This window comes from Melospiza melodia, chromosome 20 (assembly GCF_035770615.1).
Source record: "Melospiza melodia melodia isolate bMelMel2 chromosome 20, bMelMel2.pri, whole genome shotgun sequence".
Lineage (NCBI taxonomy): Eukaryota > Metazoa > Chordata > Aves > Passeriformes > Passerellidae > Melospiza > Melospiza melodia.
In genome coordinates this window covers 14,799,014-14,825,201 of record NC_086213.1, presented here as the reverse complement: position 1 = coordinate 14,825,201, position 26,188 = coordinate 14,799,014, and the positions used below count along the sequence as shown (strand labels likewise).

The following is a 26,188-nucleotide window of genomic DNA, read 5'->3' as shown; positions in this document are numbered from 1 at the left end:
AGCCCAGCCCGCGGCGGCGGCCCCAGCGCTAGCGCAGCCCCGGCCCTGCCGCAGCGGCCCCGGGCGCGGCCCGGCCCGGCCCGGGCCATGTGAGCGCCGCGGGCCCGCCAGAGCCATCTTGGGCGGCTGCGGGAGCCTCCCCATCCCGGGCTCCGGCGCCGTGATGCTCGCTCGGCTCCGCGCCTGCCCGCCCGCGGCGCGCCCGTGAAGCGCCGGCCCCGAGCGCCGAGCGGCGAGAACCGAGCGCCGCCGGAGCTGCGGCTGTTCCCGACACCGGAGCTACCGCCGGCCCGGAGCTGCTGCGGTACCGGGAGCTGCTGCTTCGACACCGGAGCTACCGCCGGCCCCGAGCTGCTGCTACCGACACCGGAGCTGCGGCTGTACCGACGGCTTGAGCTCCTGCCCGGCCCCGGAGCTGCTGCGGACACCGGAGCTCCCCCGACACGGGAGCCGCCGTTACCGACACCGGAGCCGCTGCCGGCCCGGCCCCGCTCCGCTCCCTCCGACACCGCATCTGCGGCTACCGACACCGAGTTGCGGCTGCTGCCGACACCCGGATCTGCTGCTGCCGGCCCCGCTCCGCCCCGACGCCCGGAGCCGCCGCTGCTGCTGACACCGGAGCCGCTGCTGCCGGCCCCGCTCCGCTCCCGCAGGATCCCGCTCGCCCTCGGCCCCGCCTGAGCGCAGGTACGCGGGGAGCGCTCCCGGGAACGGCCGCGGGGATGGAGATGGAGATGGCGATGGGATGGGGATGGTAATAGGGATGGGGATGCGGATGCGTGCGCGGGGGGACAGTCCCCTTCCGGCATCGGTAACTCGGATCGCAGGCAGGCAAACTTTATTATTCTGCAGCATTTTCGGCGATGCCCTTCACTGCATCGTCCCTGCTAGGTGCTGCTCTGAATAATAAAATGTGCATCGTGCACGAGCGCTAGGTAAAGGGATTAAACTCCTGCTAGATTATTCCATCCTCCCTGCGACTGATGTTTAATCTGATGTCATTTCCCAGTCGCTTTTGGGGTTTCCGATGGAACAAAAGCCATTTTGGCAGGTCTGATGGCCGTGTTTGTGTTCTGCTCCGCTGTCCCCAGCTCGGGCACGGGGCTGCTCCCCAGCTTTTGTGTTTGCTTTGCCAATGTGGATTGTGGTGTCAGGGCAAAGTCATCGCGGCCGCTGTCCCCGCGAATACGTGCGGTTCGTCTGGCATCTGGGGCTGAACCAGCCCGACTGCAAGGAAATAGCTCATCCTTTGGTGCTAAACCAGCCCGACTGCAGGGAAATAGCCCATCCTTTGGTGCTAAACCAGTGCAAGGAAATAGCCCATCCTTTGGTGCTAAACCAGCCCAAGTGCAAGGAAATAGCCCATCCTTTGGTGCTAAACCAGTGCAAGGAAATAGCCCATCCTTTGGTGCTAAACCAGCCCAAGTGCAAGGAAATAGCCCATCCTTTGGTGCTAAACCAGTGCAAGGAAATAGCCCATCCTTTGGTGCTAAACCAGCCCAAGTGCAAGGAAATAGCCCATCCTTTGGTGCTAAACCAGTGCAAGGAAATAGCCCATCCTTTGGTGCTAAACCAGCCCAAGTGCAAGGAAATAGCCCATCCTTTGGTGCTAAACCAGCCCGACTGCAGGGAAATAGCCCATCCTTTGGTGCTAAACCAGCCCAAGTGCAAGGAAATAGCCCATCCTTTGGTGCTAAACCAGTGCAAGGAAATAGCCCATCCTTTGGTGCTAAACCAGCCCGACTGCAAGGAAATAGCCCATCCTTTGCCACCGAACGGCGAGATGTGCACACAGACACGGACAGACACACGGGCACTACGGACAGCAGGGCTGGGGCTCTCTGCTCTGCACACCAGCACGTACAACACAATAATACCATTTATTATTGCCCATTTCCATAAATGCCGGTGAATTAGCGTGCGGCGGTGTGCTGTGCTCAGCTATTATTATTATTATTATTATTATTATTATTATTATTATTATTATTATTATTATTGCCCTCTCCCCACCCTGGCTCTGCCGGGCTCGGGGGTGTGTCTTTGCCGCCGCGATGTCATGGGCGGCATTACAGCTGTGCTCGGCCTTGGTGCAGCTGTGGCTGAGCAGAACCTCAGGGCACGTTACAGCTTCCTTTTTTCCTTTTTAATCCACTGCTGCCTGGCTTTTTAGCGGTAAAACACTGCCTGGGCTGTTGTGTCCAGTGCAGGTCGTGATGCGGGGTTTGTACACAAAATAACTCAGCAGAATAACTTATTAGTGAGCCTTGGCACTGCATCTGGTAAATACAGAGCCTGCTTCTTAAGGAATTGTAAATATTTTAAAGAAATACCGTAGTTCAAGCCCACTGGTTGTAACATTAGGAACTGCACCAAGTATTCTGTGACAGGGGATGAATACCGTGAATGATATCATCCAAATAAAAATAAGGAATATGGCTTGGCAAGATAGAACAGGGCCTAAAGAAAACAGCATGAAATACTGAAGGCAGACCAATACTGTATTTCAGAAATACTGAAACACAGACCAAGCAGCAAAGGGGAGGATACAGCATCCCCATAAAGCCAATAGGATAAAAAATAGCAGGATGTGGCACTGATAGGAAAGTTGCTGTAGTCACTTTGTATTTTGGTGTTTTTGATGGGGAGGTGTTACATTTTTATTAGAGGAGGGCTGTCTACCCAGCTGACAAATGAGGAAGGTAATTCAGATGAAATGTTCCAGATGTCAGCCAGGACTCAGCACTGTAGACAGCCTTTGAAAGACATTTGTGCTACTTCTAGTACCTTAAAGGAGGTTGGGGTTTCTTTTGGTGCCTCTTTGTTGTTCCTTTCTGATCTGATGGCCCTGGTCAGTGGCTCTGTGCTGACTGTTTTATTTTTAAAAGGGGAAAGACCGGCTCTAAATGAAGCCAGTGGCGAGGCCCTGCTGTCTGCAGGCTGGAGAGCAGCCCTGCTTTTCCCTGCTCAGGTACCTGAATGGGCTCCAGCCTGCCAAAATACAGCATGACTGCCTGCTGCAGGCACAGAACGCAGGGGCTCTGCTATTACACCCAGCTCGATGTATTTGTCTCTGCCTGGGGCACCTTTCTGAGACAGGCAGCGTATTGAAATTTCTAGAATTAAAACCAAGTGACAGCTCTAAAACAGCACGTGGGGTTTAGGGGTAGGAAGAGTGAGGTGGGACAAAATACGGGGCAGGGCAGTGCTACAGATTTCTGCATGGAAATGGAGAAATTTCTGCATGGAAATGGAGAAATTTCTGCATGGAAATGGAGAAACTAAAGCAGCTAAATGCTACTTAATTAACTGACAGCTGCAAGCTCAGAAACCTGAAGCATCTCTCCATAGATGTGAGCAGTCCCATGCCTGTACAAGCTGTGGCTGTATTTCTGCATCTGTACATCCATACCTGTGCATCTTTACCTGTACAAGCTGTGGATGTATTTCTGCATCTGTACATCCATACCTGTACAGACTGTGGATGTATTTCTGCATCTGCCCAAACAAATCTGTCTGTCCATACGTGTCCATCCATTGTGTGACACTGAGCCTGAAATCAATATTCCAGCACTCTTGTAACAAAACCCTGGGCCTTCCTGGGCTGCCACAAGAGGAATGAGCAGCCTGTGCTCAGTGGGTAATTAACATCCTCAGGGGTTAGGGGTTTCCTTTCTGTGCAAACACCCCGGCACAGATCAGAGTTAAATATCCAAAATCACTCTGACTGCGCTCTGTAAAGGGTAGCTGGCTGTGCATGTCCTTCCTCTCCGTGTTCCTGTTGAATGCAGCGTGGTTTGACAGTCAAGGCTGTTTGTCATTTCACTGAAGGTGTTTCAGGCCCTCCTCACTGCTAGGAGATATGTCACAGCAGCCGAAGTGCCTGTTAGTCACGACTTTCCCGGGACTTATTTTTGGGTTATTATTCAGCAAAAGGTTCTGACTAACTGGAATTTTGTGCAGATGCTTTGTTTCCCCCGTCACAGGCTGTGCATCCCATTCTGATAGCATGTCAGGCTGTGCAGACACCAGCTCCTCTCTGTTTGGAAAGCCTCTGTGCACAGCACCAAGGAGCTGAAATCTGTTCAGGTTTTGGCCAGCACCTGTGATTCCTGTGACTGTTGGTGCTCTGTGTTGATGCCTGCCCAGCACAGATGAGGGTTGTGCTGCTGACAGCAGCGTTTCCTCTGTTAGAGCAGCACTTGCTGCTAGAATTGAAGAATATATCCCAATATCAGGAATAAAAATAGAGCTGGAGTGTAGCCACAGTGCTGGGGAAATGCAGCTGCTCCCAAGCAGGGTGCCATGGACCCAGCTGGGCTCTGTGCTGGGGAGAAGCTGCAGCCAGGGGCTCTGGGCAGGGCAGGGGGCTCAGGGGTGGAGAAAAGGGCTCAGCCAGGGTGTGAGGGGCTCTGGGCAGGGCAGGGGGCTCAGCTGTCGCAGACGTCTTTTATGGAAAATCCTTTCCTTAGGATTTTCCCTCCTGAGGAGCTGGGAGGCCTCAGGAACAAAATGCAAACAATGGTTATCTGCTGCTGTGGGATGCAACAGGTGCATCTGGGATTGGGCTCATGTGGGTGTTTGTAATTAATGGCCAATCACAGTCAGCTGGCTCGGACTCTCTGTCCCAGACAGAACCTTTGTTATCATTCTTTCTTTTTCTATTCCTTGCTAGCCTTCTGATGAAATCCTTTCTTCTATTCTTTTAGTATAGTTTCAATGTAATATATATTATAAAATAACAAATCAGCCTTCTGGAGCATGTAGTCAGATCCTCATCCCTTCCCTCAACCTGAGATCCCTGTGAACACTGTCACACTCAGAGATGGAGAAAAGGGCCTGAGCCAGGCTCTGAGGGGCTCTGGGCAGGGCAGGGATGCTCAGAGATGGAGAAAAGAGCTCCAGAAAAGGTTCTGTGAATGGCCCTGAGCAAAGCATTCAGCATCTCCTGGGCTCTGTTCTCCTCCTGTAAGTGGGAATAATACCGAACTCTTTACACTACATTCTGTTTATTTTATCTGCTCAGGAAATGAGATTTTCAGACCAAATACTGTTTTCTCCATCAGGATGCTGAATCCCAGCAGAGGCTTCTAGATGCTACTTATAAATCACTTGACAGCCTGCACTGTGTGCTGCTGATCTGTAGAAGAATACTGCTGAGTGCCAGAAGAATCTGCATTTGTTCTGGGGTTTCTGGAGTACATTGGTTAGCTCTGTGCTGCTGGTGGGGCTGTCCAGTGGGAGTGGGGAGCCCCATTCCCCTGCTGGTGGCAGTGGTTTGGGGGAGACATTTACAGTGCAGTGCCAGGACACAGGGAATGGGACAGGGGGGTGGATTTTTGCCTTTTTAGAATATATATAATTGTGATAAAGTTTATTTTCTGCCGCACACAGGGCTGATTTGTAGAGCAGCGGGCATTGCTGTGCCCAGGGCTGATCAGCAGCAGGGCAGGCTGTTCCTGTGAACCAGAGGGAGGCACTGAGGGAATCACAGCCTGGCACAGATTGCCTGCTCCCATCTCAGGCAATCAGAACCTTGTCCAGTTTGCCTTTGGGGACCACCCTGCACCAGCCCCTCTTCCTCAGGGTTGGGTGTGAGCATGGGGAGCTGCTGGGCACCCATCAATGCACCCCTTGCCTCCCATAGAACTTGACTGATTTATTTTCTTTCACTGAGGAGCATCAATCATTTTTATAGATGGCCTCATCGAGTTTTTATTTTGGATATATGATGGAAAAATTACAATTATACCCCCAACTCTTTCCAGCTTCAAAAGGAAAATTAGCCTTTCTTGAGGCAGGTTAACTTATTTAGGGTTGGCTTAGAAAAATCCTACATCTAGGCTGAATTCCTCCAGAAAAGGGCATTTATTCTGTGACTTCACCGTTCCAGCTCCTGCTGAGTATTTCTGCACCTCCTTCTCACAGAGCTGGAAAATGCTCTTGGTTATTCCTGTATGGGATACCACGGTGCCTTTTGGCCTGTGTGGAAAACCATGGTTCCTCCTGTGTGGAAAACCATGGGAAATGCAGTGAGAGCCCTGCCCGTCACTGTGAGGGGTCTGCCGTGTCCATCAGGCAGGATTTGCACGGATCTGTGCCAGGGGGACGCAGCACAGGGACATCCCCCCTGGGCATGGGCTGGGGCTGGCGCTGCCCGGGGAGGGATGGAGATGGGTTAGGGTCAGGGGGCTGCTCAGAGTCCAGGGCAAGGCGCTCTCAGCCGTCCCTGTCACAGCCCTGCAGGGCTGGTTCTGCCCCCTGTGCCCTGCATCTCCCTGTGGCACGCCCCATTGCCCCTCCTGGCACAGCCTCCTCGCTGCCCTGCCCACCTGCCTGCCCCAGCCCTGGCGTCAGAGCCTCGGGAGCATTCCCTGCCAGCTGCAGGAGTGCCTTCCTTGCCCCCTCCCCTGTTTACTGCTGGCTAATTAAATTTGGTAGGTGGCAGTTTGGAATCTTAGCGGGGCCGTCATGTGACAGCTAATGCTCTGCAGATCTCCATTACATAACCTTTAAGTAGTTGTGGAAATGTGCTTGTGTCATCCTGGGCCTGACAGAAGGCTGTGTCTGGAGCCTGGGCAGGTTCTCTGTGTGGGCTGGCTGCAGGAATCTCGGGCAGGGTTTGTTCTGGCCCAGGCTGTGTGCCCTGGGCTGTCAGGCAGTGGTACTGCCTGCCAGGGATGCTGTGCAGGCAGCTCTGGTGATCCCTGCAGGCAGGGCTGGCTGCATCTCTGCCCTGCCAGGAGGGGATGGAATCACCTTAAATGCAGCGTCCAGGTGGGGATGGATTCACCTTGAATGCAGCATCCAGGTGGGGATGGAATCACCTTAAATGCAGCATCCAGGTGGGGATGGAATCACGGTAAATGCATCACCCAGGAGCCCCTGTGCCCTGCTGAGAGCTCTGCCCATCCAGCCCTGAGCACAGGAATCCTCCCCGTGTGTCCCCCCCAGATCCCAGCTGGGCCCCGGCGCGTTCTGCAGAATGAAAACGTGAATCAATACAGCTTTCAGAAATGCTGTGCAGGGACCATCAATTTTTAATGCTTGCTAATTCATTAGGCCCCGCCTGGTTTGCTAAAGGAGCCTTTTGTAAATGGCAGCAGCGTGTCCGCTCACAGGGTGAGAGCTTTTCCTCCCTCCTGCAGGCAGAGCCAGCTCCTGGGCACACTGCACACACAGCTCCACGCTCCTGGGGCCTAGAACACCATTGGTACACACTTTGTGCAACCTTGAACACTCTTTATACACTCTTTATACACCCTTATATACCCTTATGTGTCTTTAATACACCCTTGCACACCTTTATACAGCTTTATATGCCCTTGTACATCCTTACACGTCCTCACACACCCTTAATACGCCTTTAATACATCCTTAATACACCCTTATATATCTTTAGTAGACCCTTGTACACCTTTATACACCTTTATGCATCTTCAATAGACCCTTATACACCCTTAATACAATTTTATAGACCCTTATCCATCTTTATCCCCTCTCCAACGCAGTTTGAGCCCTCCATGGAGGGACCAGCCTGAGCCCTGCAGGAGTCAAATCCCATTGTGGTTTCCTGGCCAGGGCATGGCCTTGCAGGCTGGGTCCTGTCAGTTTGTCTGTCTGTGAGTCTGTCTGTCTGTGGCTCTGTGCTCCTGATCACCCACAGGAGATCTCTGCCTCACTCTTTATCTGCTGGCAAGGCTCACTTAATGAGCTGCTGTGGTCTGGAGTGGAAGTTGAAATTAGGAATGAGGAAGAAATGGATGAAATTTTTTTTTGTTTGTTTGTTTTTGTTTTTAAATATTTGTTTGTTTGTTTTTTAAAGAATATCAGGTTTACAAGTTTATAATCTCCTATTGAAATCTAACTGTGTGAACCTGCATTTTGTCTAGAGAAGCCCTTATTCTGCAATGGCACTTTTCAGTGAGAAAACTCTTCACTGAGTGCTCAAGAATGATGGTTTGCTGTCATTCTGTCTGTTTTGCAGGTGGGAAATTTTCAGTGTGCCTCAGGTTTGTGTGCCCAGGGTCACTCAGCAGGGTCAATGGAAATCCATGGGTATTGTTTGCAGAACCTGCTCTAACATTTGTCCATTGTATTGCTTCTCTTAATTAAATGTTGTATGAGAAAGGAGGAGGGGAAGTATTGATCTTCTAAAACCAGACCTTTTTTTTGTTTCATTTTAAATTAACTGGCCACGTGCTACTCATAGCAATGAGCCTGCAAATCTGTTAATCTTTAAAAAAATTACTACTCTCATAAATCAGTGTGGCTACAGCCAGTTTGTGCACTCCAAGGGCTGCCTGTGCACCTGCTGGGTGTACAGAACTATAAATGTCTCTCTGGAAGGGTCTCTGCTCAGCAGCCTTAAATCTTGTGTATAAATGTATTTCCCATTTTGGTAGCTCTGGTTTATGTGAGGTGGAGCACAGTTCCTGCTGCTGTGTCACCATCACCATCCTTCCTGTAACCAGAATTTAGCCTGGCACATAGAAACCACCAGAACATTCGGTCAGAGCGCTGATTGTTTAATATCCCTCTGTTTAACAGCACTGAGGGCCCGTGCTGCTGTTGGGAAGGATGTTTCCTCTCCCTGATTTGCTGTAACTAAGGAACAGGAATTTCCCCCGGTGCAGCTGGGCAATGCACGGTGCCGTGAGGATGGAGCTGGCTGCAGTGAATTGGAAATTGGCGTTTGAAATGAGGACTTTTGCACCAGGAGAGGTGTCTGGGCAGAGCATCCACCTGCCCTGGTGTTCTCTGTGGGGTTTTACCAGCCTGGCTTGCCCAGTTCAGCTCTCAGTGCTGCCTTGCAGCGAGATCAGATCCTGCAGCGTTTCCCAGCCACTGAAGAGCGAGGAGGAGATGGAGAGGTTTAAAAACACCCAGTGAGAAGGTGGGGTGCAAAACAGAGAATTAAAAGGTGGAAATATGTTTATTTTCCATGTGTGTAAAGCCATTCCACTGTTGTCTGTCTGGACTTGCCTCTTAAAATCAGTGAGTTCAGGGGCGCTCTTTGCTAAACCCTGGTGAGTTTTACTAATTTATTAATTCCCTGTCGTTGGTACTGGCTTTGTCCTCAGTAGTACATCACAATTCAGCTTTCCACAAGCTTGTCATTTGTGGAGCGCTCCCATTCCCAGCTGAACTCAGGAGTAAGCAGAAAGGGACTGTCCTTGGCCCCACGTTGCCTCAGGACAACAATGGGCTTTGGTTTGTGCTGTGTGACAATTGCAAGAGAACAGCATTTCCATAGCAGTCATGGCTGTGAGGAAGATGCAGATCTGAGGCATGCAGCACTGTTTAGTTTTTGTTCCCTGCAACACTCATTAAAAGTATAATTGCTGGCATTAACTAGGCAGAATAATGCATGCCTGTGAGCTGCAGTGCTTTAAAGGCCCATGGCACTGCTATTATCAGAATTTATAATTTATCGGGGTAACTTCAGGGCTGAAATGGGTTTCTTTATGATGGATTGGTGCAGTGTATTTACTCAGATCTGGGGTAAATCTCCTTGTGTGCACAGGTCCCACTGCTGCAATCCAGCACAAGTGTGCATGGGAAAATGCATTTGGGTTTTTATACTCCCATCAAACCTGCTTTAGGGATGAAATCCCACAGGAATGCTCACTGTCACTATCCATCATTGCTGGATTGATAACAGACCACTGCTACATAAATAATAAAACCAGCAAGTAAATACTTCAGGGGAAATATCACAATATCCCACTCTGAGAGGTGTGAGAAACAACTCCCATCATTTCCATCATCAATAATTAAAACCATTTACAAAGAGAGTGGAATTCTCAAAACACCCCTTAAAGCTCTGGATTTGTGTGCCAGTGTAGGGCTTGTGTTCAGGAAGGATGAGCTGGAACTGGAGCAAGAGAAGAAAGGGCTGTATGAACAAACCAGAGTTTGGGGAGCTTGTGTTATGAAACACTAAAAGAGCTTATTCTTTGTTGTCTGACAGTGACAAAGTGACAAGGTAGGTCTGATTGCATCACTAATGGAATCTGAGCTGCCAGCAGAGCATGCAAGGGACACACCTGCAGGAGATGAGGGGTTTTGGGGTTTGTTTTCAGTGGGAAAGATGAATTCCAATATTTGTATACAATTCCAATATTTGTATACAATTCCAATGTTTGTATACAGATGTGCACTAACAGCTTACACTGGCACTGATAAAGGAGTGAGATATCCAGGAGAAACAGAATTTAGTGACAAGGGAAAGTACTAAGAGTAAGATATCCAGAATTTAGTGGCAAGGGAAAATGCTGCAAGCTTCAAGGAATTTTCAAAGTGACCACATGCCTTCAGAGATGGGAGGCAGGAAATTGCAGGGAATCTCACTTTGATTGAGTGGATCAAAGAGGGAGATGGATGTGACTTGCATATCAGCAATTCCACCCCTCTGCTGGTGCAGGATGCAGATGGAGAACAGAGAAAATCCTTTAAATAATCTTCATACAACTTGATAGGGAAGTCAGAGTGAATTGATTCTCAGTTCCTGGGCTGGTTCTGTGATTTCACCTGCCTTTATTCAGAGAGCTCCCTGCAGAAGGGCAGGAGGCAGTAGCAATTCCAGGCACAGTCCCACATGGAATGAGGGTGTGAGCACAGGTGTGGGGTCCAGGTGAGCTTAAAGTGACTCTTCTTTATGTGAGAAAAGCAAGTGGGAAGCCAAGGTAAATGTGCTGTTAGCTGGCCAGAAAGGGGCAGCTTTAGCACCATCACATTCATGCTCAGGCAGTAATAACTCACAGAAATCAGATGGAAAAAGAAAGGTTTCTATTTTCAGTACCTGTCTTAGAGGGGATATAAATTACACCTCACAGTGCCCATTTCTTCACTGAGTGTCAGAGGGCCCAGACGACTGGAGTTTATACACCTCTAATGAGAAACAGAATAATCCCATGAAGATTTATATTGTCAATTTTGCATAATAAATGGATGCATTTTTAATTGTGAGCATCTTTAATCTCAGTAACTGCAGTGCATTTTGAAAAATGTTTGGTGCTGATAAAATGTTGAAGCATCATTTACAATTTCCATGTAGATGATCCCAGATCCTCAGTGCCTGAAGTGAGCTGTGTTTCTGTAGAGCTCCGTGTGGGCACACCAGAGTCTGGCTGCTCTGCAGGGGCTGAGCTGAGCTCTGATTAGTGCCATTAGTGCCTGCCAGGCTGCTCACCTGGCATGGGCAGGGCAGGGCAGCCTTGCAGGGCCCTGGCATGGCCTGGCCTGGCACAGCCTGCAGGGCCCTGGCATGGCCTGGCACAGCCTGCAGGGCCCTGGCGCGGCCTGGCCTGGCACGGCCTGGCACAGCATGCTCCCTCCCTGCAGGGCCCTGGCACAGCCTGGCCTGGCATGGCCTGGCCTGGCACAGCCTGGGAGGGTCCCTCCCCTGCAGGGCCCTGGCACAGCACGCTCCCTCCCTGCAGGTGCCATTCTGCCTTGGCAGATCCATTAAACCTGGTGCTGGCATCATTTACAGCAATCAGCTCAGCCCCAGGCTGGCTGCTGGGGAGCAGAATTGGTCCTTTTTGCCCAGAATGGTTCTGCTCCTTGCCCAGAATTGTTCCTTTTTGCCCAGAATGGTTCTGGCCTTTGCCCAGAATTGTTCTACTCCTTGCCCAAATTGTTCTGCTCCTTGCCCAGAATGGTCCTGCTCTCTGCCCAGAACTGTTTCTTTTTGCCCATGATTGTCCCTTTTTGCCCTGAACTGTTCCCAGGGCTGCTCTGGGGCAGGGTGCACAGACCCTGGGCTGTGCAGGACAGGCTCAGGATGCTGTTTGATCCCCTCTGTTTTTGCCAAATGAGGGTTCTGTGCTGCCAGAAGGAGGATTTCAGATTGGTTTGGCTATTGAGAGACAGCAGCTGCCATCAGATGAGTTCTGGCTCCATTTGGGTTTCACATTTCTTCACGGAGATGAATCCTCAGCTCGTGTCCTGTTGTTTGTGTCAGAGGCAGTCAGACATTTTCCTCACCGTCATTTCCTCATAAAAAGCCACCTCAAATCCTTTTTAAAGGATTTGCATTTTGTGTTGATAATACTTAGGGCTTAAGGGCCTGATTCTCCTTAGACTTGTGGCAGTATCACTGCGGGATAATTCCAGTAAGAAATATATTAGTTACATGTGTGAAGTGGGAGAAAAACTGGTCTGGCCAATACACAATTCCTTTACATAAAAGCCAGCAGCCCCATGGAAAAGAGAGGTATTGTATTTATGTATTTATTGTATGTACTATATGGAGCTCCTGCAGGGTGACACATGGCTTTTCTAATTTGTAAATGAGGTAAATTATTTGATACTTCATGGAAGAAATCTCAGTAGTATGGACGTGTCTCTTGCTTCTTTACCTTAGCTTATCCTTGTAAGTTTTATATCAGTGCTAAAGAGTAATAAATAAAGCAGTTATTCCCTCTAATAGCCAGATTTGTATTTTCCCAAGAATGTAATTTCTTGCTCCGGCCACAGGATTTATTGGCACCTTCTGCCATGATCTGCTTTCTGAGATTTCAGCCAGAAGTGGTGTTAGATTAGCACAGCACCATGAGTCACTTGCACCAGAGCTTCCTGCCCAGAAGGCACCAAAGTTGCTCTGAATTCATCATCAGAACTTTGACAGCAGGCTCTCACTTTGCATTCGGGATAGATTTCTGCAGATAGGTGTTTGACTAATTAGATTCAGAGCAATTTGGCACAGTAGCTAAAAATACGGGAGCCCTCCAGACTGCAGTGCTGAGCAGAATTGGTGTCAGCTCCAGCAGGAGCCTCTGTGGGAATCAGAGGGATGGAGAAGGCTTTAAACTGGCAGGGCAGGCCAATGGGCTGCTGAGAGCATCAGGGAGGGGAATTCAGGGCAGGGTGGAGAAGGGACAAGAGGATTTGCAGGCTGGGGTTTGGTCGGTGCAGCTCCCAGCAGAGCTGGGTTTGTGGGGTTTCATTAATGGAGGGAGGTTTGTGTGCCAAGGAGGCTCTATTTATATATATATATATAAATATATATATATTTATATATATATATAATATATAAAATATATTTTTATATATTTTATATATATACAACATACAATATAATATAGAATATAATATATTTTATATATTTATATATAAAATATATAATATATATAATATATAAATTATATATTTTATATTTTGTGTATATATATATATATATATATATAAGGTATAATAGTATATAGTTAATATAATGTAGTTGCTGAAGATTTTATTGTTCCAATTAAAAAAAAAGAATAAAAGAAAAGCCCAGTCCTTAGCTGAGTTTTGAAGGAAGCAGTTCACTTTGCCACATAGTTCACTCACCAAATGAAAGTAAATCATACTTTCTCTGCAGTGTTCTCCATTGGTTGGTGGGAGCATTTTATTGCTTATCAGGGCTTTGTTCTTGTCGGCTGTCTGCATTCATTTTGTCATTCTGGGGATGCAGGCTCTGGGTGTTTCTGTTCCAGGGCTGGGATTGCACGCCTGGACAGCCTCCAGTGCTGCCCATTGTTCTTCCTTGCTTTGAGCTGCAAGTGACAAGCGAGCTCTAATTTTTAAATTTATTTATTAAAAAATCAAATCAACAATCTTCCCATTCACAATCAAGACCACCATTCACCCAAGCTGGCTGTGTATAATCAGCCACAAGCCAAACTCTGCATTTTCAGCAGTGTTTGCTCTCTGCTGTCGTGGTGGGAATTGTTCAGTCTGGCTGATGCTGCAAGGATGCTGGAGCAGAGACACAAGGATGTTTTTGTCTGGTGACAAACACATCTCACTCATTTATTCTGGGTGCTGTGAGAGAGCTGACAGCCACCAGGGTGGTTTTACTGGCAGCCCAGGCTGGGGGAAAACACCATTATTAAAGGCAGCAAGGTTCCAACGTCACGGGAAACGTGTCAGGAAATTTCAGGGCAGAGATCCTGTCCATCCCCAGAGCTGGGGAAGCAGCAGGACAAAGGGTTTTTATATTTCAGCTGGAATCTGCAGGTTGGAGCTCCAGCTGCTGGAAAGGTCCAGGTCACTGTCTGTCTGTCCCAGCTGTCGCTGAGCTCTGTCCTGCCCTGCTGCACTGCATGGAGGCTCTGGGATGGAATTCAGGGATGGAATTCAGATGAAACTCAGGAATGACATTCAGATGGAATTCAGGAGTGAAATTCAGATGGAATTCAGGAATGACATTCAGAAGGAATTCAGGGATGAAATTCAGATGGAATTCAGGGACACCACCTTGGACAGAGCAGTGAGGGGTGGCAGGTTCTGCTAGCCCAGAGCCCCAGAGAGCACAGACATCTCTCTGTCTGTCTGTCTGTCTGTCCCCGTCCGGGACACCTCTCCTTCCATGGGCTCTGCTCAATGAGCTCTGAGAGTTCCCTTCAGCAGGGCAGAGCTGGAGAGGTCTGGGACCCCGAAGTTGTGTGAGTCTGGAACGCTGAGTTCTGTAAGCCTGAAGCCCCAAGTCCTGTGACTCTGGAACCCCAAAAATCCGTGACTGTGGAACCCTGGGTTCTGTGACTCCGGAACCCCGAGTTCTGTGAGTTTTGTGAGTCTGGAACCCGGAGTTTTGTGGCACTGGAACCCCAAGCTCTGTGACTCTGGAACAGGGAGTTGTGTGAGTCTGAAACCCCGAGTTCTGTGAGACTGGAACCCCGAGTTCTGTGAGTTGTGTGACTCTGGGACCCTGATTTTGGGATGCTCTTTGAAGCTGAAGGCTCAGTGTGTGCGTGCTCTGAATGGATGCTGCACCAGGAACCTGCCAGGGCAGTCTTCACCTGCTCCACAGCCCCAGCTGAAATGCTGGATAATGGATAATGGATGTTCAGAGCAGCCTGGGGTTACAGCTGGGCAGGGGCACAGCTGGCAGAGATGGCTGTTGGAATGGGAGGAACAGGATATCATTTAAAAACATCCAGGTGATTCAGAGTGGAACTCCACTGCCATGACCACTGTCCCACGGTTTGATCCCTGCAGTCTGCAATGTGCTCAGGGAGCTGACAGAAAACCCCGTGCAACTCCACCAGGTGTCATCAGTGGAGTATTTTGGGATGTTGCCTTGTCTAACCAACGAGCATCTTGGTTATAAGCTTCCAAAAACTAATTAACACAGAGCTGTGAATCTTTCTTTTGGAGCCCCCTTGCCATTTTCCAGTGGCAGCTTGCTTTCAAAACCTCAGGATCGCTGGGCAGGGACCCTGCAAATTCCAGGTTAGGGCTCCCTCCTTCACCCGGATTCTCCTTTGGTGGAATATCTCCCAAGTCATGAATATTTTCAGTTTCCTCTGCTGTGCACACAGAGCTCTCAGCCTGCAATTACAGCTCTCCCTTATGAATATTTAAAAGGCAGTTCAGCTTTCAGACAGAGTACACCAGCGACAAAGATCAAGCTTTCTGACCTTTTGTTAATTTGCTCACTGAAATAGGATTCCCATGGTCTCGTTTTTTTGTATTTAAGAGAAGAAATTTGCATACAGAGAGGGTGTTGGCTTTTCTCATTTTTGTGGCTAATTGCCTTTTGGTACATTTGTTCTAGTAGATCTCAAAGAAAAAAAGTCACTGGATAGTTTTATCCGTTATGCATGAGAATATGAGAGATAGAATTGGAGAAAAAAAAACACTTGGGCTCTTTATCAGGAAATGATAAGAAGTTTTTTTTACCACTGTGGGAAAAAAAAAATCAGCAGAAAAAGCAAAAGTAGGAATGTTTTGAGACCAGTGGAGAAACTTGTTACTCCCACACTGCATTGGAAGGAAATGCAAACTGTTTGTGATAATAGTGAAGAGTGAAGCTGGAAAATCTCCATTATTGCTTTGGAAATGAATTTGTCTATTCTGGAAAATACAGCAGATGCAGAGCCCCAGACACTGAGCTGACAGAGGAGTGAACAATGAAATGTGTCAATGTAATCACAAATGCACTGGACTTTCAGGGACTGCAGAAGGGAAATTGAATCCTTGTAAACCTTAGCTAAAATGTGGGTTTATTTGTGTTTGTTTTGAGCTCAGAATGGAAATCGAGCCATGGTTTTGCCAACCTTAGCTAAAATGTGTGTTTCTGTGTGTTTGTTCTGAGCTCACCGTGGGCATTTTAAAGGAAGGAATGGTGGCAGTTCCTGGAGCAGAGGTTGGGCCAGCCAAGTCCTGGTGTTGCACCCATGGCTTTGTTATTTGCTCTTTGTTTTTCTATTTTATGTTGTTATTTGCTCTTTGTTTTTTATTTTATGTGCTGCCATACATGAATGGACACAGCTATACAGTTGATTAAAGAAAGGACTTAATTAAGGGCTGTAATTAAACTAGTGGAGTAAATTACAACAGAACTGAAATTCAGAATGAGCCCGTGTGATGCAGAGGCTGGGGCTGTTGAGGCAGTATCTGTATGAAATAATTGATTCTGCAGCCATTAGTCTTTGCTAATGAGATTAAGGAGGAGGTGCCACAATCTCGGTAATTAATTTGGTTTTGTGACTTGGAAATGTGATGGAATGGGGCAAAACTGGGGATTGTTCTGCACACCGAGAAGCTCTCAGGTTGGAAGACAAATGGCGTCAAAGTCATCCCTGTTCTCAGCTGTGCCAGGATGATATTTGACTTTACAGAGACATCAACCCCTCATCCTGCATGGAGACCTTGCAGGACACAGAAAGAGGCTTTTCCTCTGTCCATGAGCTCCCTGAGAGCTGCTGGGACAGATCCCCCTGGGCAGGGCTCAGATCTGCACAGTTTCTGTGCTCTGGGTACTGCCTGATACCATTTATTTCCCTCCTCTGAATCTCTGCCCCATTGTCCTGCCCTGCCTCAGTGCAGCTGATGAGTCTGGAGGATCTTCAACCTAAAATTAACAGTGATCTTTAACCTAAAAATTAACAGCGCCCCTAATCCAAGGCTTATCTTATTGGTACCTGCTTACACTTACTGGGACAGAAATAAATTGTAATAAATTATTATAGACAGTAAATAAACTATACCAGGTTAGTATCTGTATTGAATAAATCTCTGCACACACCCACACAGTGCAGAGCTGCACAAGCACTGCACATTGTAATATTGCTGATTATTTCACTAATGCTGAACTGAATTGATAGATGCAAAAGACGTGTTAAAAGCAGAGGCAGGGCAGGAAAATCCCTTCAGTTTAAGAGGAAAGACTGAAATGTGTTTTGTGCAGGATTTATTGAAGTGTCTTACATGACAAGCTCAACGTTCAAACATTGCTTCAGCAGAGGAGTAACTTGCAGTTGTTGGCACTTTGAGTGTTGGATGTTTGTGTGCTCTGTGACCTGGCTGCTCACTGTGATCACCGGGCATTGCTCACTCACAGCAAAGTCAATGCTGAGCTATCTCTGATGTACAGTTAGAGATCGTACAGGATTCAATTGCTGAGTTAGAGATCATACAGGATTCAATTGCTGAGTTATCTCTGATGTACAGTTAGAGACCATACAGGATTCAATTGCTGAGTTATTCCTGATGTACAGTTAGAGATCGTACAGGATTCAATTGCTGAGTTATCTCTGATGTACAGTTAGAGATCGTACAGGATTCAATTGCTGAGTTATTCCTTATGTACAGTTAGAGATCGTACAGGATTCAATTGCTGAGTTATTCCTGATGTACAGTTAGAGATCATACAGGATTCAATTGCTGAGTTATCTCTGATTTATAGTTAGAGATCGTACAGGATTCACTTGCTGAGTTATTCCTGATGTACAGTTAGAGATCGTACAGGATTCAATTGCTGAGTTAGAGACCATACAGGATTCAATTGCTGAGTTATTCCTGATGTACAGTTAGAGACCATACAGGATTCAATTGCTGAGTTATCTCTGATGTACAGTTAGAGATCATACAGGATTCAATTGCTGAGTTATCTCTGATGTACAGTTAGAGATCATACAGGATTCAATTGCTGAGTTATTCCTGATGTACAGTTAGAGATCGTACAGGATTCAATTGCTGAGTTATCTCTGATTTATAGTTAGAGATCGTACAGGATTCACTTGCTGAGTTATTCCTGATGTACAGTTAGAGATCGTACAGGATTCAATTGCAGCAGCGTCATTCAAACTGCTGGATATTGAAACCAACATGAGAGTGCCCTGCCGGGGACGTGGCTGCTCTGGGCTGGGCTCACCCGCAGAGCTGAGCCCGGCTCTGCGGGCATTTCCTAGAAAGCCTTTCCGTTCCTGCAGCAGGCTCTGCTGCCTGTGTGCGTGTGCTGCTCCCTGGGCAGGTGCGCTCCTCCCGTGCCCTGTCACCCGAGCCCTTCCCGAGGCAGCTCTCTCAGGGTGACAGTGATGGGCTCATGGACTTCACCTGCATTTATGGGCCCCTGCAGGCCCCAGGGCTGGGCATTTGTGCGGCTGCTGCAGGGAACTCTTTCTGTTTTACACTCGGAGAGCCCCAGGGGAAGGCTGGAACTCCTCAGGAGTGGTCATAACTGCAAAACAGCACCTGGATTGCAGATCCTGGGCTGGAACACAGGCTGCAGCTGTGAACATGCATTTTATTGCAGATCCTGGGCTGGAATGCAACTGCAGCTGAGAACTTGCATTTGATTGGGGTCCTGTGCTTGAACAGAGGCTGCAGCTGTGAACTTGCATTTCCAGATCCTGTGTTTTATTTGAATACAAGCTGCAACTGTGATCTTGCATTTTTAGCCCCGTGCCCCTGCAGCAAAGCCCCCTGAGTGTGGCTCTGCTTTTCTGCATTTGTTTGTGGCTTTGGGAAACGATGCCAGGCTCAAACCAGGCTGGGTAACTCGCCCTGCATGGAGTGGCTCCCCAAAATACCCAAAGGCTGTGCCCAGAGTGCTCCAGCAGGCAGCTCAGGGCATTGAATTACCATCCCTGCAGCCCTGGATCTGCTCAGGAGCTCGTGAATAATGAAGGATGTGGGCTGCAGGTCCCAGATCTGGGTGCATCCCTTCCTGAGTGGCTCCCTGTGCCCCAGCACGGCCCCGGTGTGAGCTAGCTCTGTGCTGATGACGAAGACACCAGCCGTGGTGTAAGTAAAGGCATTTATTTAGCAGAGCTGGCAGTGTGTGGGGATGGGTGGCAGAGCTGGCATTACTTACCCTGTGCAATCTGTCAGCCCCTGGTATTTAGCTCCTGGTGCACACAGGATGCAGTTCCTGTGCCTTGCCATTCTGGCTGTGGAGGGACACCATCCAAAGGTATTTTTAGAATTCCATGCCGGGGAAAAAATAAAGTCTTGGGAAGAAGAACTGATTCACGCTTCTCATCCTCTCCCTCCTCCGTTCCACTCTGGGTTTGAGCACAAATTTCAGGCTCATTTTGGAGCTTTTGTTGGACTTCAGCCTTGTGGCCTGCCATGACAGAGATGTTTATTCATCAAGGCTGAATTAATTAATTCAGCTTGGCTATGCAATGGTAATTAACCCTGACAGTGCTGCAGCTCAGGGGCTCAGGCAGTGAAACATGCTGGGTCCTGGGAAGGGAAATTGTAAATGCAGCTCTAACAAACTGCCTGCTTTCCTTTTGTCCTGCACAGTCTGGAGATGCTCCATCGTGCCTGCAGCCCTCAGCTCCACAGGAAGCCTCTGATCAGAGCTGGCTGGTAGGAGAGAGCCCGGCCTGCAGTCCCATGCCAGCGCCTGACTCCAGAGCCACCCCTGGCAGCTCGCAGTAAGTCTGGCTCTGCTCCCCAGCCCGGGAGCTGCTGCCCCTGCGGGGTTTGCTCTGCAGCCCTGGGCTGCTCTGGGTGTGCTGGGTGTGCACAGCTCCGGGCTTTGGGGGGCTTGGGAGGGTCTGGCTGCTGCAGTTTGCCCTGCGCCGATTGCTGAACCCCGCGCCCACACTGAGCACCCACATTCCTGCACCCACACTGAGCACACCCAGCTGTGCCCGTGGGGCTGCCCCAGCCTGAAATGGGGCTGCAAAAACGGGGCAGAAGTGACTCCAGGGCTGAGTTCTGGCTGCAGGAGTGGCAAGGGCAGGAGCCTGGGCACAGCCTGTGCCTCTGACCAGTGTGGTGGTGTTTGAGGGTCCCAGGATGAGAGAAGAGAATCTTGACTCCATGTTTCACAAGGTTGGTTTGTTATTTTATTATATATATTATATTAAAAGAAAATGATATATTAAAACTCTGCTAAAAGAATAGAAGACAGGATTTCATCAGAAGGCTTGAAAGGAATAGAATGGAATGATAATAAAATCTTGTGACTGACCAGACGGTCCAAGACATCCAGATTGTGATTGGCCATTAATTAGAAACAACCCCATGAGCCCAATCACAGATGCACCCATTGCATTCCACAGCAGCAGATAACCATTGTTCACATTCTGTTCCTGAGGCCTCTCAGCTTCTCAGGAAGAAAAATCCTAAGGAAAGGATTTCCCCTAAAATATATCTGTGACATTCCAGCACATCGCAGTGTGGTTTGGGGCACCCATCCTGACTCTGGATAGCAGCAGAGAATTTCTGTTTGCATCTCTGGGTGTTTGCACATGCTCTGGTTTTCAGTTTAGAGAGGAACCTTCTGGAAGGCTTGGTCAGTTAGCTGGGTCCCATCTCCTGCTGCTGAGCTATCAGATGGAGTTCATGTCTCACCTTTGATCTTCAAAGCCCTTTGCCACCAGTAACTAGCAGAATAATTTAAAGAAATTTCATTTAAAACCACCATTTTTGTACCTTATGTTCTCACTGTTCTCTGTACCTCACTGAGCTGAAAGTAAAGGCTTAAAGCTTTGCTTTAAGAGCCTGGTGTTTGAAGCTTGGGGTTCTAAATTTGGTGCTGGATTTATCCGTGTGAAGGGTATGAGTTTGATTGCATCAGAAGTAATTATATTTAATGTGACAAGGGAAAAGTGCACAAATGTGATATTTGGAACGGCTGTTAATGCCTCCTTTGCATCTCTGCTCCTGAAAGGAATAATTACCCAGCAGTGATGTGAGCTGAGTGCTGAGCTCTGGTGGAAGGGGGAGTCAGTGTTTCCTGCAGGGTCAGAATCCCTGAGCAGGAAGGGAAGGGAAGGGAGGGGCTGTTGGCAGACCCAGACCCACAAAAGCCACCTGGGCACACCTGGAGTCGCTGGGGATTCGCTGCTTATTGCTCCACACCAGGGACTTGTGCCTGCAGGAGGCAAAACGTGTTTCTGTGGAGCCCAGGGCTTCTCTGGAATCCCGGGTTTCCCCTGAAATATCAGGTTTCTCTGAAATCCCAGCCTGGGGAGGGGGCATCCCACCCACCCTGGGCACCCTGGGGTGCCAGAGACCCACCGTGGGGTGACAGAGACCCACCGTGGGGTGCCAGACACCCACCCTGGGGTGACAGAGACCCACCGTGGGGTGACAGACACCCTCCCTGGGGTCACAGACACCCTCCCTGGGGTGCCAGACACCCTCCCTGGGGTGACAGACACCCTCCCTGGGGTGACAGACACCCTCCCTGGGGTGCCAGACACCCACCGTGGGGTGACAGACACCCTCCCTGGGGTGACAGACACCCTCCCTGGGGTGACAGACACCCTCCCTGGGGTGCCAGACACCCTCCCTGGGGTGACAGACACCCTCCCTGGGGTGCCAGAGACCCACCGTGGGGTGACAGACACCCACCCTGGGTCACAGACACCCTCCCTGGGGTGACAGAGACCCACCGTGGGGTGACAGAGACCCACCGTGGGGTGACAGAGACCCACCGTGGGGTGACAGACACCCTCCCTGGGGTGACAGACACCCTCCCTGGGGTGACAGACACCCTCCCTGGGGTGCCAGAGACCCACCGTGGGGTGACAGACACCCTCCCTGGGTCACAGACACCCACCCTGGGGTCGCCCGTCCCCTTTGCACACAGCTGCCCAGCAGGAGCAGGGCAGGTCCAGGGCTCTGCCCCTTGCATGGAGCTCTCCTGGAGCAGAGCTGGGGCTCTCTCAGGGCCGGCTGAGCAGTTTGGCACAGCCTGGATGGGTGGTGGGGGCTCAGCCTGGGTTTCACCACCCGGGGATGTGCTGGGGGCTCTGTGGAGGCTCCGTCTCCATGAGCCAGGCTGGGATGGTCCCTGGTCTAAATGGAATATCTGCTGCCACTGATGCTCTCTGGAAGGCTCCATCTCCTTAAGTCAGGCTGGGATGTTCTCGGTCCTAAATGCAATATCTGCTGCCACTGATGCTCTCTGGAAGGCTCCATCTCCATAATCCAGGCTCAGATATTCCCTCTCCAGGTGCAATATCTGCTGCCACAGCCCTGGTTCCCTCCATGCTGCCCCACCAGTGTGATTTGGTATCAGACAGCAAGGTCAGGGCTCTGTGTGTTATCAGTGCCAAACAAAGGCAGCAAGGTGATTTATTGCTCCATTTTCCTAAAGCACACGATAACATTAACGTTTTGGCTTATACTTTTTCCTGCCCTAATTACATTTGTCTCTTGTTTAATCATCTTTGAGATGGAATAGTATGTCTGAGGAGGGAATGTAATGTGATTTAATTAACTTTTGTGCTAATGAGTCAGACTGCAGAACCTTGCAAGGCTTCTTGTCCAGTACAGTGCTTGGAGGCAGAGTATTCAGATGAAACTGAAAATTGTGAATCTTAAACCCCATACAAAAACCTTCAGGTGTGGCTGCTGAACTCTGAGCTGTGTTATGTGACAGTTTCTGTTTTGGCCTGAAAGTTAATTTACAAATTACTGAGGGGACAGCTTGGGTCCTGTTTAAATCCCTGTCTGAAATGGATTTTAGGGGCTGTGGTGAGCCCATGGCCTGGTGATGCTCATCAGGGATAAAAGGTGTGCTGGGGAAAAGCATATTGGGTGTCAGAAAGATGTTTAAACCTGCATTTGTGAGCTGTCCCTTCTGATCAGATACAACCAGCAAATTCTGGAGTGTGAACAGAACACTGGAGTGTGCTGATGTTCACAAATTGCTGCCCCATCCCTGCTCAGCACTCATGCATGTTTCATACTTGCATCTCTGCCTGGGGATCCCAGCACACATTCCAAATGCTGGACGTGCTCCACTGACAAATGTTGGGCTAAAAAATAAATAAACCAAGTCCTTTTGTGAGGAGTGTGAAGCTGACAGGGTAAGTCATGCAGAATGCTGGTGTTTAGATCAGCTGTAGCTACACACACCAGGAACACTCACCAGCTCCTCTGAAAGTTCCTGCACCGACTGCTCCAATACATTTGCATTAATGGAAGGATGAGACCTACTTCATGATGTTCTGTGCATGACAAAAGCTAAAATTAGCTCAGCTAGAACTTTGGCTGCAGCTCTGCTAAATTTTAGCAGTTTGGGGGGGAAGGAGAACGCTTTTGAAAGGTTGTAATTAATGAGCTGCGTGTTGTTGGGTTTTTTCCCGAAGCGTACCAAAATAACAGGAGGAAATTGGGACAGGCAGGCTTTTTTGGTGCCTTGGCATTTCGAGGGCTGCAGCCTGGCCTCCCACTGGAGCTGGGGGTGGCTCTGCTGCTGCTGCTGCTGCTCCCCAGAGCCCACCGGGGATGGCACAGGGGCAGAGCTGCTCCGGGTGCAGGGAGGGGCAGCTGAGCCTGGCACTGTGTGTGCCGAAGGGAATTCAGCCTGGCACTGTGTGTGCCGAAGGGAATTCAGCCTGGCACTGCGTGGTGCTGACAGGAGCCCAGCACAGAGTAACTCCATGGCAGAGAGGTTTCCTGAGCAGCTCCTGGCACAGAGAGGGTCAGGGTTTGTGGGTGAGTTTGGATCCTGAGCCAGGCTCTGGTTTTATGGTTTAGCTGTAGATCCTGAGCCAGGCTCTGTTTCCTGGCCATTCATGGATGCTGACCCAGGTCTGGTTTAGCTGTGGATCCTAAGCCAGGCTCTGGTTTGATGGTTTAGCTGTGGATCCTGAGCCAGGCTCTGGGTTTGCTGGGTGAGTTTGTATCCTGAGCCAGGCTCTGGTTTGATGGTTTAGCTGTGGGTCCTGAGCCAGGCTCTGGTTTGATGGTTTAGCTGTGGGTCCTGAGCCAGGCTCTGTTTCCTGGCCGATTCATGGATGCTGACCCAGGTCTGGTTTAGCTGTGGATCCTGAGCCAGGCTCTGGTTTGATGGTTTAGCTGTGGGTCCTGAGCCAGACTCTGGTTCCTGGCCGATTCATGGATGCTGACTCAGGTCTGGTTTAGCTGTGGATCCTGAGCCAGGCTCTGGGTTTGCTGGGTGAGTTTGTATCCTGAGCCAGGCTCTGGTTTGATGGTTTAGCTGTGGGTCCTGAGCCAGGCTCTGGTTTGATGGTTTAGCTGTGGGTCCTGAGCCAGGCTCTGTTTCCTGGCCGATTCATGGATGCTGACCCTGCCTGGCTGCAGCAGCTCTGGGGCAGCTCAGGCTCCAGAGCTCCTGACCAATTTCACAGCAAACTCGATTAAGCTGTTAAATTGCAGATCACTCCTGACAGTAAATTAATTCTTAATCCAAGTCCTGTTCTGCACTGCACTGGGAGGCTTTTGCCAGGAGGCCAGTGCCTTGGAAATGGGTAATTAAATTCTGCTGTAAATACATTTCCATCCACCCTTCTGCTTGCAGGAGCTGGCAAACAAGCATCAGCCATTAATTAATACCTGTAATTTGGTTTAGCTGGAATCAGCCCTGCTCCTGTCCGACTCTGAGATGTCAACCAAGGTTGTGAAGCTGGGAGTAAGTCAGAGATAAAGACTGACCAAAATGTATTCATGAGAGAATCTGCTCCTAGTTTTCTCCATAAAATGCTGTGTAGTTTGCAAATCTGGAGTTGTGTGGTTTGCAAATTTGGCAATAGTTTGATCTGAAGTCAATGTAGAAGAATTGTTAAAAGCCCTAGATATAAGAAAAGTAACAATAATGAGAAGATGTATTTATTCTGGGCATTTTTCATTCCTGTGATGAACCCCTTCGGAGCCAGCTTTGCAGCTCAGCAGTGAGTTTGGGGGGCTGTGTCCTGTGCAGATGGAGCTGGGCATTTGCTGTGCCCTGAGGTTTGCATTGGAGCAGGAGGTGCTGGGTGCAGCCGTGCTTCCCGAGGGCCAGAGGGAGACTGGAGCCTGCCTCGCTCATTCTCCAGCCATGGTTCTGAACCAAATTCAGTTTTCCCATCTCCCTTCCACGTTTGTTCCATTTCCTTGAGGACCAGCGCGTTTGACAGCTGTGAGTCTGGCTCCTTTTTGAGGCTGAATGCTGCTGATTCTCATTGCAGGCAGAAGCAAGCGTCCCTGTGCTATTTGTGTGTGCAGAGCAGTTCCTGGTGCCTCCAGGGACATCCCCAGCCCTGCAGAGCCCTCGCAGGAGCCCGGCCCTCCTTCAAGGCTCTGAGCACACTCACAGGTGATTTTGGGTAGGTTTGAGCTCCACTCTGAGGTTGCTGCTTTGCTTCCCAACGTTATTAAAAATTTATCCCTGACTCCAGCTGAGGCACTTTGTCATTTCCAGGGCAGCGTAAATGGTAATAATTAAAAGCAATTTAAAAGTGTGTTAAAAGTAATATAATTTTTATAGGCTGACTGCTGTATCAGTAGGAGGGTTTGGGAGGTTTTAGGGCTTTTTGAGTTCGATTTTGGATTTTAATTTCAGTTCTGTTTCTCAGATTCCTGCCCTGTGAGAGCATTTTCTTGCCACATGGGCCAGTTTGGATTGGCAGAGAGCTGGGCCATGCCCTGTGCAAGATCTCAGCTATTCAGATTCTGCAATAATTCCCCTGAAATGGGACTGTGTCCTTGCCTATAGAACGAAGAGGGCTGCACTCCTCCCCTGCAGCAGCATTTTCAGCAATTCCCATGTAATTAGCGTTAAAGCCAGGCAGCCCCTGGAGTGTGAGTGGGAAATCTCTGCCTGTGGGGAGGGCAGCACCAGTGGGTGACCGGGGAGAATGGGCAGAGGCTCTGGAGAATCTGTGCTGGACAGGTTTGAGTGGCTGGGCTCCCTGCTGGATGTGCTCGTTCAGAATTGTGCCTGAGTTTACAGGGGTGCTGGGGCACTCTGGGGCTGGGGGACAGCCTCTGGCCTCCTTTATTTGCTCTGTGAGTGCCATGCACAGCCTGCTCTGTGCAGCCTCACCCTGGGCTCCCCCTGATCCTTTCTGAGCCCTGGCAGACACTGATGGCCAGTTTGGGGTTCTGGTTTGCCCTTCCCTCCCCTGTCAGCATCGGGCTGAGCCGGGAGAGCTGTGAAATCCCAATTTAAACGTGTCTGGCACTGAATGTGTAATCCACAGCAATTCACGGGGTGTCAGACCTGTGA

At 49.5% G+C, this 26,188-nt stretch overlaps 1 protein-coding gene across 13 annotated transcripts in view; it reads left to right on the top strand.

Annotated features, from left to right (window-relative positions):
• The first annotated feature begins 212 nt into the window (after nucleotides 1–212).
• The window catches only part of RIMBP2 (RIMS binding protein 2), a 74,981-nt gene continuing 49,005 nt past the window's right edge, over nucleotides 213–26,188 (top strand). For 5 of the 13 annotated variants that reach the window (XM_063173262.1, XM_063173249.1, XM_063173248.1 and 2 more), the window contains exons 1-2: nucleotides 214–687; nucleotides 19,519–19,652. The gene's annotated coding sequence lies outside the window, so the exon portion shown is untranslated. Of the gene's footprint in view, nucleotides 688–19,518; nucleotides 19,653–25,267; nucleotides 25,287–26,188 lie in introns of those variants that run through there. The other 8 variants (XM_063173251.1, XM_063173252.1, XM_063173250.1 and 5 more) reach the window with 4 other exon arrangements.